Source organism: Peromyscus maniculatus, chromosome 8, assembly GCF_049852395.1.
Source record: "Peromyscus maniculatus bairdii isolate BWxNUB_F1_BW_parent chromosome 8, HU_Pman_BW_mat_3.1, whole genome shotgun sequence".
NCBI classification, from domain to species: Eukaryota; Metazoa; Chordata; class Mammalia; order Rodentia; family Cricetidae; genus Peromyscus; species Peromyscus maniculatus.
The window spans coordinates 90,455,001-90,466,136 of NC_134859.1; the positions used below are offsets into that span (position 1 = coordinate 90,455,001).

The 11,136-nt window shown below is 49.2% G+C and overlaps 1 long non-coding RNA gene across 1 annotated transcript; it reads right to left on the reverse strand.

Annotated features, from left to right (window-relative positions):
• Positions 1-6,308: 6,308 nt before the first annotated feature.
• On the reverse strand, positions 6,309-7,593 carry LOC143267021 (uncharacterized). Its single transcript, XR_013041919.1, has 3 exons — positions 7,508-7,593; positions 6,968-7,188; positions 6,309-6,790 (listed from the first exon to the last, which is right to left on the reverse strand). It is a non-coding gene; the product is annotated as an uncharacterized LOC143267021 (long non-coding RNA).
• Between the last annotated feature and the right edge of the window lie 3,543 nt (positions 7,594-11,136).

An 11,136-nucleotide genomic window follows, 5' to 3' on the forward strand; every position in this document is an offset into this window, starting at 1 on the left:
GTTTTTTTTGTTTTTCGAGTCAGGGTTTCTCTGTGTAGCTTTGCGCCTTTTCCTGGGACTCACTTGGTAGCCCAGGCTGGCCTCGAACTCACAGAGATCCGCCTGGCTCTGCCTCCCGAGTGCTGGGACTAAAGGCGTGCGCCACCACCGCCCGGCAGGATTTCTTTTTGACGTAATGAAAGTATTCTAAAAATTGATTATAGGGCTAAATGTGGTTGTGTATACCTGTAATCCTGGCACGTAGGGGGTGGAGGCAGGGTGATCAGGAATTGGACCCCATCATAAGGTTTCCAGTGAGTTCAGAGCCACCTAGGCTATTTGAGTCCCTGCCCAAAATAAACGCATAAATTGATTGCAGGAGTGACTGTACAACTCTGTTAATATGCTAAAAACCATTTTATTGTATACTCTGTTGTATATGTGTATGCACCCGTGTGTGTATGTGAGAGCACTTGCACACATGGAGGTCAGAGGTCAGTGTCAGGGTCTTCTATTGCTCTCCACCTTATTTTTAAAGGCAGAGTCTCTCATTGAGCCTGGAGTCACTGATAGGCTAGAACAACTGGCCAGGAAGCCCTAGGGATGCTCCCATCTCCACCCCCCAGAGCTGGGATTGCAGGAGCATGTGGGTTCCGGGGACGCGCAGTCAGGTATTCATGTTTACACAGCAACCGCTTTACCCCTGAGCCATCTGGCCAGCCCCTGTTGAACACTGCAAATGTGTGAACTGTATGGAGTATGGATTTTTTTTTTTTTTTTTTTTTTTTTGAGACAGGGTTTCTCTGTGTATCTCTGGCTGTCCTGGAACTTGTTATGTAGACCAGGCTGGCCCCAAATTCAGAGATCCACCTGCCTCTGCCTCCCGAGTGCTGGGATTAAAGGCATATACCACCATGGCCGGGACATGGATTGTATCTTAATGAACTATTGTTGCATCCCTGCCCTGGAAAGCTAGTCAGTTCACAAACAAAAGAAAAGCGAACACGAATCCCGCACTCTTGCCTCCTCACGCTTTCTCCCGTCTTGCCTTTCCTTCCTGTGACCTCACAGGCAGAGCCCCGGAACGCCATCTTATCCAGGCCGGCGCTCAGGCTGGGCCCTCTGTTTGCTGTGTCTGTGACTCTGGCTGTCATCCAGCGTCCCCTCACTCAAGCAAGCATTCTGCCGAGCACTTCGACGCAGAGCAGAGCCTGGCATTACTGCCTTCAAGTCACCTGCAGCCCCCGGGGGCGAGATCAAACATGGTTTGCGACTCATTCAGTTGATTTAAGAGAAAAGTCCAAATGCAATGGTTTATTAGAAATAAGCTTGAACTAACTTCCCTCACACAAAATAGAAGCCTGAAGGTAGGCAGCCCAAGGCTGGTTTTGCGGTTCTTTGGGACCATGGCTGAAGTGGGTTGAAGAGCGAGTGGGAAATGGAGCAGAGAGAGCAGAGTGGCCATTGGTTGGATGTCTATATGGGGTTGAGGGGGAGTTTGAAAGGTGGTCCAGGTGGATGAAATGATCCAGTTTGGACAGAAGCCGGGGGTGGAAGAGGAGGAGGAGGAGGAACATCTTAGGGGTTCCCCTGTGCCTTTCTTCTCCTTTTAAAAGCTGTGTGTATTCATTTATTGTGTGTGGGAGAATGTGCCTGCATGTGCCGCAAGCTTGTGTGTGAGGTCAGGGGACAACTTGCTGGAGTTGGTTCTCTCTTTCTACACAGTGGGTCCTAGGAATGGAACTCAGGTCTTCAGGCTTGGGGCAAGCATCTTTACCTGCTGGGCGGGCTCACTGGCCCTCCATCTGTTTATAAAGGGCCAGAGGACAGAGCATTTGAAATATACATGGAGCTCAAATATCAGAGGAAAGGGGCACTTCTGGGTGCTATGAAAGAGAAGAGTGTCGGATGGGGCAAGCATTTCTAAGGGGATGCTTTTCTCTCTGTGTACTTTTTGAGAGAGCGTCTCACAGCCCAGACTGTCCTGGAACTTCCTATGTGCACCTTGAACCCGTAGTGAGGCTCCCAAATGCTGGGATTATAGGTGAGAGATGCCACACTCACCTGGTGCTCATTGCTTCTAACTGAAGATCCCTCTCCTTCCCTTCTCTCTCTTTCCCCTCCTCCATCCCTCTCTTCCCCCACCCTTCCTCCCTCCCTGCCTCCCCTTGTTCTCTTTCTTCCTTCTTTCCTTGCTTCCAGAGCATCTACTGAGTACCAGCGACAGCTCTATGGGTTGAGATCACCGCAGTGACTAAGGCCGGCTTTTCATGGAGCACACATTCTACTGGGTGGAGAGAAGCTGACAAATGGATGGATGGTTTCATTGCCGTTAGAAGGCAGTCAATGCTATTAAAGGGGAAAAAAAAGTGAAGCAGGCCAGAAGGCTGGGTGTTTTGGTGGGAAGGGAAGAGGGAATGAGGAAGGGTCTGGGTGGAGGAATGGGTTAATGGTATTAGCTTCTCCATGGAACAGTGGTGTGGCTGCCGGGCGGTGGTGGCGCTCGCCTATTCTAGCACTCGGGAGGCAGAGCAGGCAGATCTCTGTGAGTTTGAGGCCAGCCTGGTCTACTGGAGTGAGATCCAGGAAAGGCACAAAGCTTCACAAAGAAACCCTGTCTCGGCGGGGGGGGGGGGGGGGGGGGGGGGGGGGGGGGGGGGGACAGTGGTGTGGGAGGAGGGCCGGAGAGGGTGGAACATGGTGTCTGAGTATGGCGTGCTGCAGTTGAGAGGTCAGAGGTGGGAAAAGCCTGGAGTATGCTGTGTGAATGGGCTAGAGCGTTCACCCTGATTTGGAGTGGAGTAACAGATCTCTGGAAGTGAGGACTTCACGGGACTGAGAAACCAGAATTCTCACCACCCAACTGAGGTGAGATCTCAAGTGTTGACAGGGGTGGAGGGTGGAGAGCAGACTGTCTAGGAGTCCAGGACAGTGAACTGGGAGGCGGGTCGAGAAGAGACAGCAGAGGGGAACGATGAGGCCAGTGATGGTGAAACTTCAAAAGAGCTATAGTTCTTGAGCGAGGGGAAGAGAAAATGGGGTGCAGACACGCACCTCCTGCTGCCCCTGCTGGCTCCAAAGCTGGAGAGTAAGAGAGAAAATAGCATTCTTTGGAGAAAGTGTCCTCTCAGAGGAAGCTTGAGCTCTATTAGAGCCAGGGGGTAGGGGAAGAAGTTTCTAGAAAAGAGTGAGAATGTGTTAGAGATGCAGGGAGCCCAGAGGGGGGACTTGAAGGGGAGAAAGGATGGTTATCTCAGTTCCAGCAGCTGGGTAATGAGGAAGAGCTCAGGGTGTGGTAATGTATTGTGTACCCCAATAAAGCTTGCTGGAGGACAGAGCCAGCCACTAGATTAGACATAGAGGCCAGACAGTGGTGGCACACACCCTTAATTCTATCACTCAGGAGGCAGAGATCTGTCTGGAGTTCAAGGCCACACTGGAAACAGAGCCAGGAAGTGGCACACAACTTTAATCTTGAGATCTCATGCCTTTGCTTGGGAAACACACATGCCTTTAATCCCAGGAAGTGATGTCTGGGCAGAGAAAGGTATATAAGGCGTAAAGAAACAGGAACTCATTCTCTTGAGGCTGAGGATTTTGTAGAGGTAAGCTAGTGGCTAGCCTTTCTGCTTCTCTGATCTTTCAGGCTTCACCCCAATATCTGGCTCTGGTTTTTGTTTTGTTTTATTAATAAGACCTATTTTTTGTTTTGTTTTGTTTTGTTGTTGTTGTTGTTCTTTTCAAGATAGGGTTTCTCTGTGTAGTTTTGGTGCCTGTCCTGGATCTCGCTCTGTAGATCAGTCTGGCCTCGAACTTACAGAGATCTGCCTGCCTCTGCCTTCCGAGTGCTGGAATCAAAGGCGTGTGCCACCACCCCTCCGGCTCAATAAGACCTTTCAATATTTGTGCTACACAAGGTCTCAATGGCTGGGGCTGGAGAGACAGCTCAGGAGTTAAGAGCACTTTTTTTCCCAGAGGACCCAGGTTCAGGTCCCACATTCACATGTTGCCTCGTAACTGTCTATGACTCAAGTTCCAAGGAACTGACACCCTCTTTTGGCCTCCTTGGGCACTGCATGCATGTGGCAAAACACTCAAACACATAAAATAAAGAACAGCCGGGCAGTGGTGGCGCACGCCTTTAATCCCAGCACTCGGGAGGCAGAGCCAGGCGGATCTCTGTGAGTTCGAGGCCAGCCTGGTCTCCAAAGCGAGTTCCAGGAAAGGTGCAAAGCTACACAGAGAAACCCTGTCTCAAAAAACCAAAAAAAAAAAAAGAAGAAGAACAAACCTTTCAAAAAAGAAAGAAAAAGACCCAGGTTGTGTTCTGCCTTTTACGAAACAAGTTCTGTGATGTTCAAGCAAAAAAAAAAAAAAATTGGGAAGGTGCTGAGAGATGGCTCAGCTGAAGTTGACTGAGCTTGCCTTGCTAGGATGTGAGCCACCCCCACACCAAAATCACCCACACTGGAAAAAAGAAAAACACTCAAGCATGCACACACTCATACACACACACACACACACACACACACACACAGAAACAGTGAACATACATGTTACACATCTATTACCTAAATTCTATCAATTGTTTGCTCTAATTGCTTAATCATATTTCTATACATGCTCCTTTCTAGCCATTCATCTATCCATACATCCTCCATCTTTTTTTTTTTTTTTGGTCTTAACTATTTCAAAGAAAGTCACAGACATCAATGCATCTGTTTCTAATCCACTTCATAATACACATCATTGGAGTTCAATGGTGGTGTGTATGCCTGTGTGAATAGAGCCCGGGGCCTCACATTTCCTAACAACCTTGCCACTGAACCACACCCCAGTCACTTCTGAAGATTATTTCTAAGGCAAAAATCACATAAGAAAGTGCATAGATCTTATTTCCACATTAGGGAACAGACGCCTGTACCCATCCCTGAAATTCCCATCAAGAGACACTAGGAACACTCCAGAACATTCCTCCATCTGAGTTCCAGACTACTCTAATCCTTCACCCTACATTACTTTCATTTGTTTTTGGGTCTTCCACAGAAATTGAATCAGGTTAGAAAGCCTCTCCATGTCTCTTTAAGTCACCACCACAGGACATTCGCTCATGTTGCTGTTCATATTTGGTAGTTGACCTCTTTTATTGCTGATTCATATTCCATCACACGATTCTATCAGGAGAATTTTCCATTCTCTAGGTAGTCACCAGGGCTGTTCCAAGTAGAGTTTGAACACAGAAAGCTCTGACCATTCTTAGATGTGTCTTTCACTTATGTAAAGACCTAACTAAGAGGGGGTTGCTGGCTATCTATAGGTTTCACTATGAAAGAAACGGCCACATCTTTATGTAGTGTGTGTGTGTGTGTGTGTGTGTGTGTGTGTGTGTGTGTCCACAGACTTAACAACAATGCAAGAGAAGGGCCATTGCTGCGTTTCCTTGCCAACTCTTGGTGTCAGTCTTTAATTTTAGCTATCCTGGTGGGTGGGTGTTGGTGTTTTGTTGCAGATTTGTTTTGTTGTTGTTTTGGTTTGTTTTGTTTTTTCCGAGACAGGGTTTCTCTGTGTAGCTTTGGAGCCTGTCCTGGAACTCACTCTGTAGACCAGGCTGGCCTTGAACTCACAAGAGATCCACCTGCCTCTGCCTCCTGGGTGGTGGGATTAAAGGTGTGCACCACCACCGCCCAGTGAACTGTTTAATTTTGGTAGAAGTCTACTTTGTCAATCTTGAAAAAAGTGCTTCTTGCTTCTTGTGATACATTTTAAGGTCTCTTTGCTTATTTGAAGTCCCAAAGAGATGTTCCTGCATTTTCTTCTGGAAAAGTCGCGGTTTTAGTTTTTGGTTGATTTCTAAGATTTTTATATATGAGGAAGAAGGACCTGATGTTTGGTTTTGTCTGTACGAGCACGCAGCTGTTCCGACATAGTCTGCTGAAAGATCTTCCTTTGTGTGTTCGCACGCACGCGTGTGCGTGCATGCCCACATGCACACACTTGCAGATACAAAGAATAGAGCCCAAGGCCTTGTATATTCTAGGCCAATGCTCTGCCACTGAGCTACACCCTACACTGAGTTAGGACTTCCTGAATATCTCTTAGCAGTCTTTCTTAGTCTTTCCTGTAGAAGTCTTAGACATCTTTTGTGAAACTTATTCCTAAGGATTTTGTGCTTTGTTAAAATACCGTTGGAGGGCAGAGGTGACTCCGCATGTAAGGTCATTACTACCCAAGCTTGATGAGCTGAGTTCCATCCCCAGTGACCACGCTGTAGGAGAAAATCGACCTTTGCAAGTTGTCCTCTGGCCTTTACATATGTGCTGTGAACTGTACATTTGTGTGTGTTGGTGGGTGGGTGGGAGGCACAAAAATAAGTACATGAAAATGTTATTATAGCTGGGTGTGGTGGTGCACACCTGTATTCCCAGCCCCTGAGAAGTGGAGGCAGAAGGATCAGGAGTTCAAGGCCAGCCTCAGCGGTATAGTAAGTCTGAGGCCAGCCTGGGCTACATGAGATGCTGTCTCAAACAATAAAATAAAACAACATGAAAGTCCCACAGTGGATGGAAAGTTTATAAATCACGTGTTTCTATCACTAGCCACAGAGCTAAACATCAAAACAGTGGCAGAAAAGACAGGTCATCAAGGTATTGTAGGTTTGGGGAAGTGGGAACCAGGGAGGTGACAATTACTGGTAGTTGCAGATCTGAGAAGGTGGGAGGAAGGTGGCCATGTGATGGGAGGGAGGCTGGATGAACAGCAGGGTGGGATGCTGACTTCCCTATCCCGACAGGTGCCTTTCTGGATCATTCTTCTGAAAAGAGAAGCCAGGGCAATGCTGAGGTCCCAGGGGAGTCCTCCTGTCCCTAGACCCCTCCCAGATGTACCATCTCTCCAGCCCTCAGGCAGAGCTGCCACCGTGGGCTAGGACGGGCGTGGCCCTCAGGGACCAAGTGGTAGCTAGCTTCGTGGTCCAGGAGGTGTAGTTTACCCTTTTCAAAGCTGCGTCGCTTCTGCCCTTGACTGTCTCCACTTGCCGGGGGGAGATGGAAGCCGAAACCTGGGCTTTCCCGACTCCGAGCATACAGCCTAGCTCCCACTGCCTTGAGTCTCTTTCTCTTTGACTGCCACCAGCTCCATCATTTCTTCATGGTGCTCCACCCAGTTACAGAGTCAGCTGCCCACGTCTCTCAAAGCAGCCAAAACTTCCAGCTCATGCAATGAGGAAAGATTCCTAAGAAGTAGAAAACCCGGACAAGCCCCAACCCCACCCGGCCTGGGTCCCATCACTGTCTCGATGGGAAGGGCGTGGCTGAGAAAGGAGGGGAGAAGACAAGGGCGCTTTCCTGCTGGAAGTCAAAAGGGATGAGAAGGGTTGTGCCAAAGGGAGCGTCTGTCCCTCTGTCCCCTCACAGTGCACTCACAGCCCTTTAAAGAAAGGCATGCTCACTGTATGTTAAGACCACGCTTGTCATGTAACTAACAGATCCTCAAGTACACTGTGTCTGTCCCTTGGTCACTACCAGCTCACCAGTTTGGCGGGATGTCCTCCATGCAATGACTTAGACACTAGACTTTTCACATACGAGGCACTCTAAGTCATTCCCTTCTCCACCAGACCTGTGGGGATGAAAAGAGACTTCTGTGAGAGGCCACACCTCAGAAGTCAGGTCCAGGGGACTGGGGAGACAGTTCATCAGTAAAGTGCTTCCGTGCGTGCTGGTTGACCTGAATTCAAATCCTCACACCCATATAAAAGCTGGGCATGCCCAGATGTGTCTGTAACCTCAGCCCTTGGATGGCAGTAGCTGGGAGGCAGACAGACACCCAGAACTCACTGATTAGTCTAGCTGAATGGGTGGGTGAGCTCCAGGCTCAGTGAAGAGGCTATCTTAAAAGGAAGGTGAAGAGGGGATGAGGAAGGCGTAGGGCATCCACCTCTAGATGGTACACACACACACACACACACACACACACACACACACACACACACACAGCCCAGAGTGACACATGCTGTTTCAGCTCCATTGGTAAGAACCTGTCACAGGGCCAAAGAGGCCTGGAAACGTCCCGGCTTCCTAACGGTTTCCCAGTGACAACCGGTGCCAGGAAGGGAGCTTAGACTTTGGTACCCCCGCCGTCAAGGATGGCGGAGCCCTCGCCAGTCCTGTGGCCTCACCTGCAAACTGGAGGGGCTGTTGCAAAGGGAGGGCCTGTCTTCTGCTCCGTCGCCATCATGGGTTCTCCATGCGTTCTCCATCTTTGAAGTGGCTTGGGGTGCCCTCAGCCCCTCCTTCCCTCAGCCACTCAGGGGCCCGCTTCTTCAGATATCTGATGTCTTCCAAGAAGGTTTCCAGGGAACTTAATATTCACATGGAAGGCACCCATTCTACCTAAGGAATGTTTGTCATGAGTGGGGGCAATGCCTGGGGACACAGCCCCCATCTCACTGGTTCACCGTTGGCGGTTTCTCCAGCTGAGGATCAAGGTCCTTTCTCCAGCTACACCAAGACATCACGTGTGCTCTGGGAATAGGAAGTAGACACATTCATTGGTTAGAAGTTAGAAGGGATCCCCTTAGAAGGGCGGCGAAGACAGCCCAGGACCCCAGGCAGAAGCAGAGAAGGGGGCTGCTTATTTAAAGGGAGTCGATATGCCTAATGCATTGTTGAGATCACATGCAATCCTCTCCCTCTTGGTTCCCTCTTCTCTTTTCCCCTCTTTTCTCTCCTGCTTCCCTTCTTCCTGGCAGGGACTGAAGCCGGGCCTCCTGTGAGGTAGGCTACTTCTCTTCTACTGAGCTGCAGCCCAGGCCTCTGCTGTGGTTTTCAGTCACACGCTGAGCATAGTCAACTTTCCCCACATGGAGAGCTAATTAGAACAGTTTACTTATCAATGATTCCTCGTGTGCTGGGCATTAGAGTGAGCTGGTCCGGCTTTGCAGCAGCCTCATCAGGTAGGGACTTTTGCTTCATCTCCACTTTGTACAGAAAGGAAGAAACGTTCAGAGAGGCACAGTTAATCTCCCAAGGTTTACAGCCCATGAGAGAAGAGCTTAGCTTTAACTTTGGTGTCCAGCACAAAGTCTGCGTTCCTCATGTGACTCTGTTTCCTTTTCGGGGGGCACATCCAGTGTGCAGGTAGTGGATCCCCCTTGGTGACCCATGCTCTCCAACTTTCCTGTTTTCTAGATCTAGCCATCAAAAAGTAGCTTCCCAGATCCCTGGGTCACTGAGCAAGGGACAGCTGACCTGGAGACTTGCCAGCTATATACTGCCTTGCATGGAAGAAAACTACACCTGTGTAAAGAAGTTTGTGTTGGTTTCCATGGAGATTTGGAGGTGAGTCATCACAGCTCAACAAAGCCAGGCACCAGGGCTCCATTTGTTGGCAGCATGGTGGCCCACACAGCTCATGTTTTGTAAACCCCGGGGCGCTCTAGAGTGGAGATAGGACTCAAGGCAAATCCAAACCCAGGCTGCTGGGAACAGAACCGAGCAGACCAAGGGTCTTCCTAGTCTACTGGCGGCTGGAGCTGTCAGGCCCGGCCTCCCGATCATCAAACTGGACCTCCTGGTCTGGTCTCCTTCTATCCTGTGTCAAGCCAGTCCACACTGCTGGCTTCCCAAGCTGTTCCCCTTTTGCACACCCCCTTCTCTCTGCCCCACAGTGGACAGCTTCTAGAAGAGAAACCTGGGATCTCAGGACCCATTCCCAGTGCTGCTTACAGCCCCTGCAAGCCTCTTCCAAACCACGTTGTCTTCCTGTGTACCCTCAGGGACACAGGGCACTAACAAGCCAGGCAGCCTCTCTGTTCTGACCCTGCTGATGGGGCAACCACCCTCCGAGTGTTTGAAAATTCCAGAATGTATCTGGGACTGAGGATGGAAACTAAATGGTAGAGGGCTCCCCTAGCATGTGCAAGGCCCTTGGGTTTAAACCTCAGCAGCAGATGAAGGAGAGAGGGAGGTCAGGAACGAGGGAGAAGGGGCGGGGGGAGAGAGAGAGAGAGACAAAGAGAGAGAGAGAGAGCCATCAACAGGAAGCAAGTTAAGCAAACTAAGGCTTATCTACATGATGGACTACTACTGAGCTCCAAAAGGATGCGCTCTTATAACTCAGTGATAATGAGACAAACGGCCAAGCATGGTGTTGCACACCTATCATCCAGCACCTGGGAGGCTGATGCAAGAGGATGGTACTTTTGGGCAACATAGTGAGTTCTGGACTAGCCTAAGCTACTCTGCTAGATCTCTCTCAGACAAGATGGAAGAAAACAAAAGCAGAAAATGAGGCAAAAGACAAGGTTTTAAAGTAGATAAAAGACTACAACAGATGAAGTGTTTTTTGTTTTTTCTGTGTAGCTTTGGTGCCTGTCCTAGCTCTCACTCTATAGACCAGGCTGGCCTCGAACTTACAGAGATCCGCCCGGCTCTGCCTCCCAAGTGCTGGGATTAAAGGTGTGCGCCACCACTGCCCAGCTGACTTAGTGGTTTGAAAGAAAATGGCCCCAATAGGCTCATAGAGAGCAGCACTATTAGGAGGTGTGGCCTTGTTGGAGTGAGTATGGCCTTGTTGGAGGAAGTGTGTTTCATTCACTTCCTGCTGCCTGCCATTTTGGATGTAGAACTCTCAGCTCCTTCTCTAGCACCGTGTCTGTCTGCATGCCGCCATGTTTCCCACTGTGATGATAATGGACTAAATCTCTGAACTGTAAGCCACCCCAATTAAATGTTTTCCTTTATAAGAGTTGCCACGGTCGTGGTGTCTCTTCACAGCAACAAAACCCTGACTAAGACAGACGTTTTATCATAGCTATCATATGAATGGCTAATTGGTGCATGGAATGCCCAGTGCCATCCCTTGTTAGGGAGACACAAAATCACAAGGAAATATCACCGCACATGTACTGACTTGGCTATACATCTTAAAAAGTCATGTACTGACTTGGCTATACATCTTAAAAAGTTCAACGAGAGTATGGAAACATTAGAGCTCTCATTTGCTCCTAAGATGGCTTAGCCACTTTGGAAAACAGTTTGGCATTTTCTTAAAATTCATGAACTTGGACTTGGGGAAGTAGTTCAGTGGCAGAGTGCTTGCCTGCATGCTTGAGAGCCTGGTTTCTATCTCCAGCAAAAAAACCACATGTATGTGCAT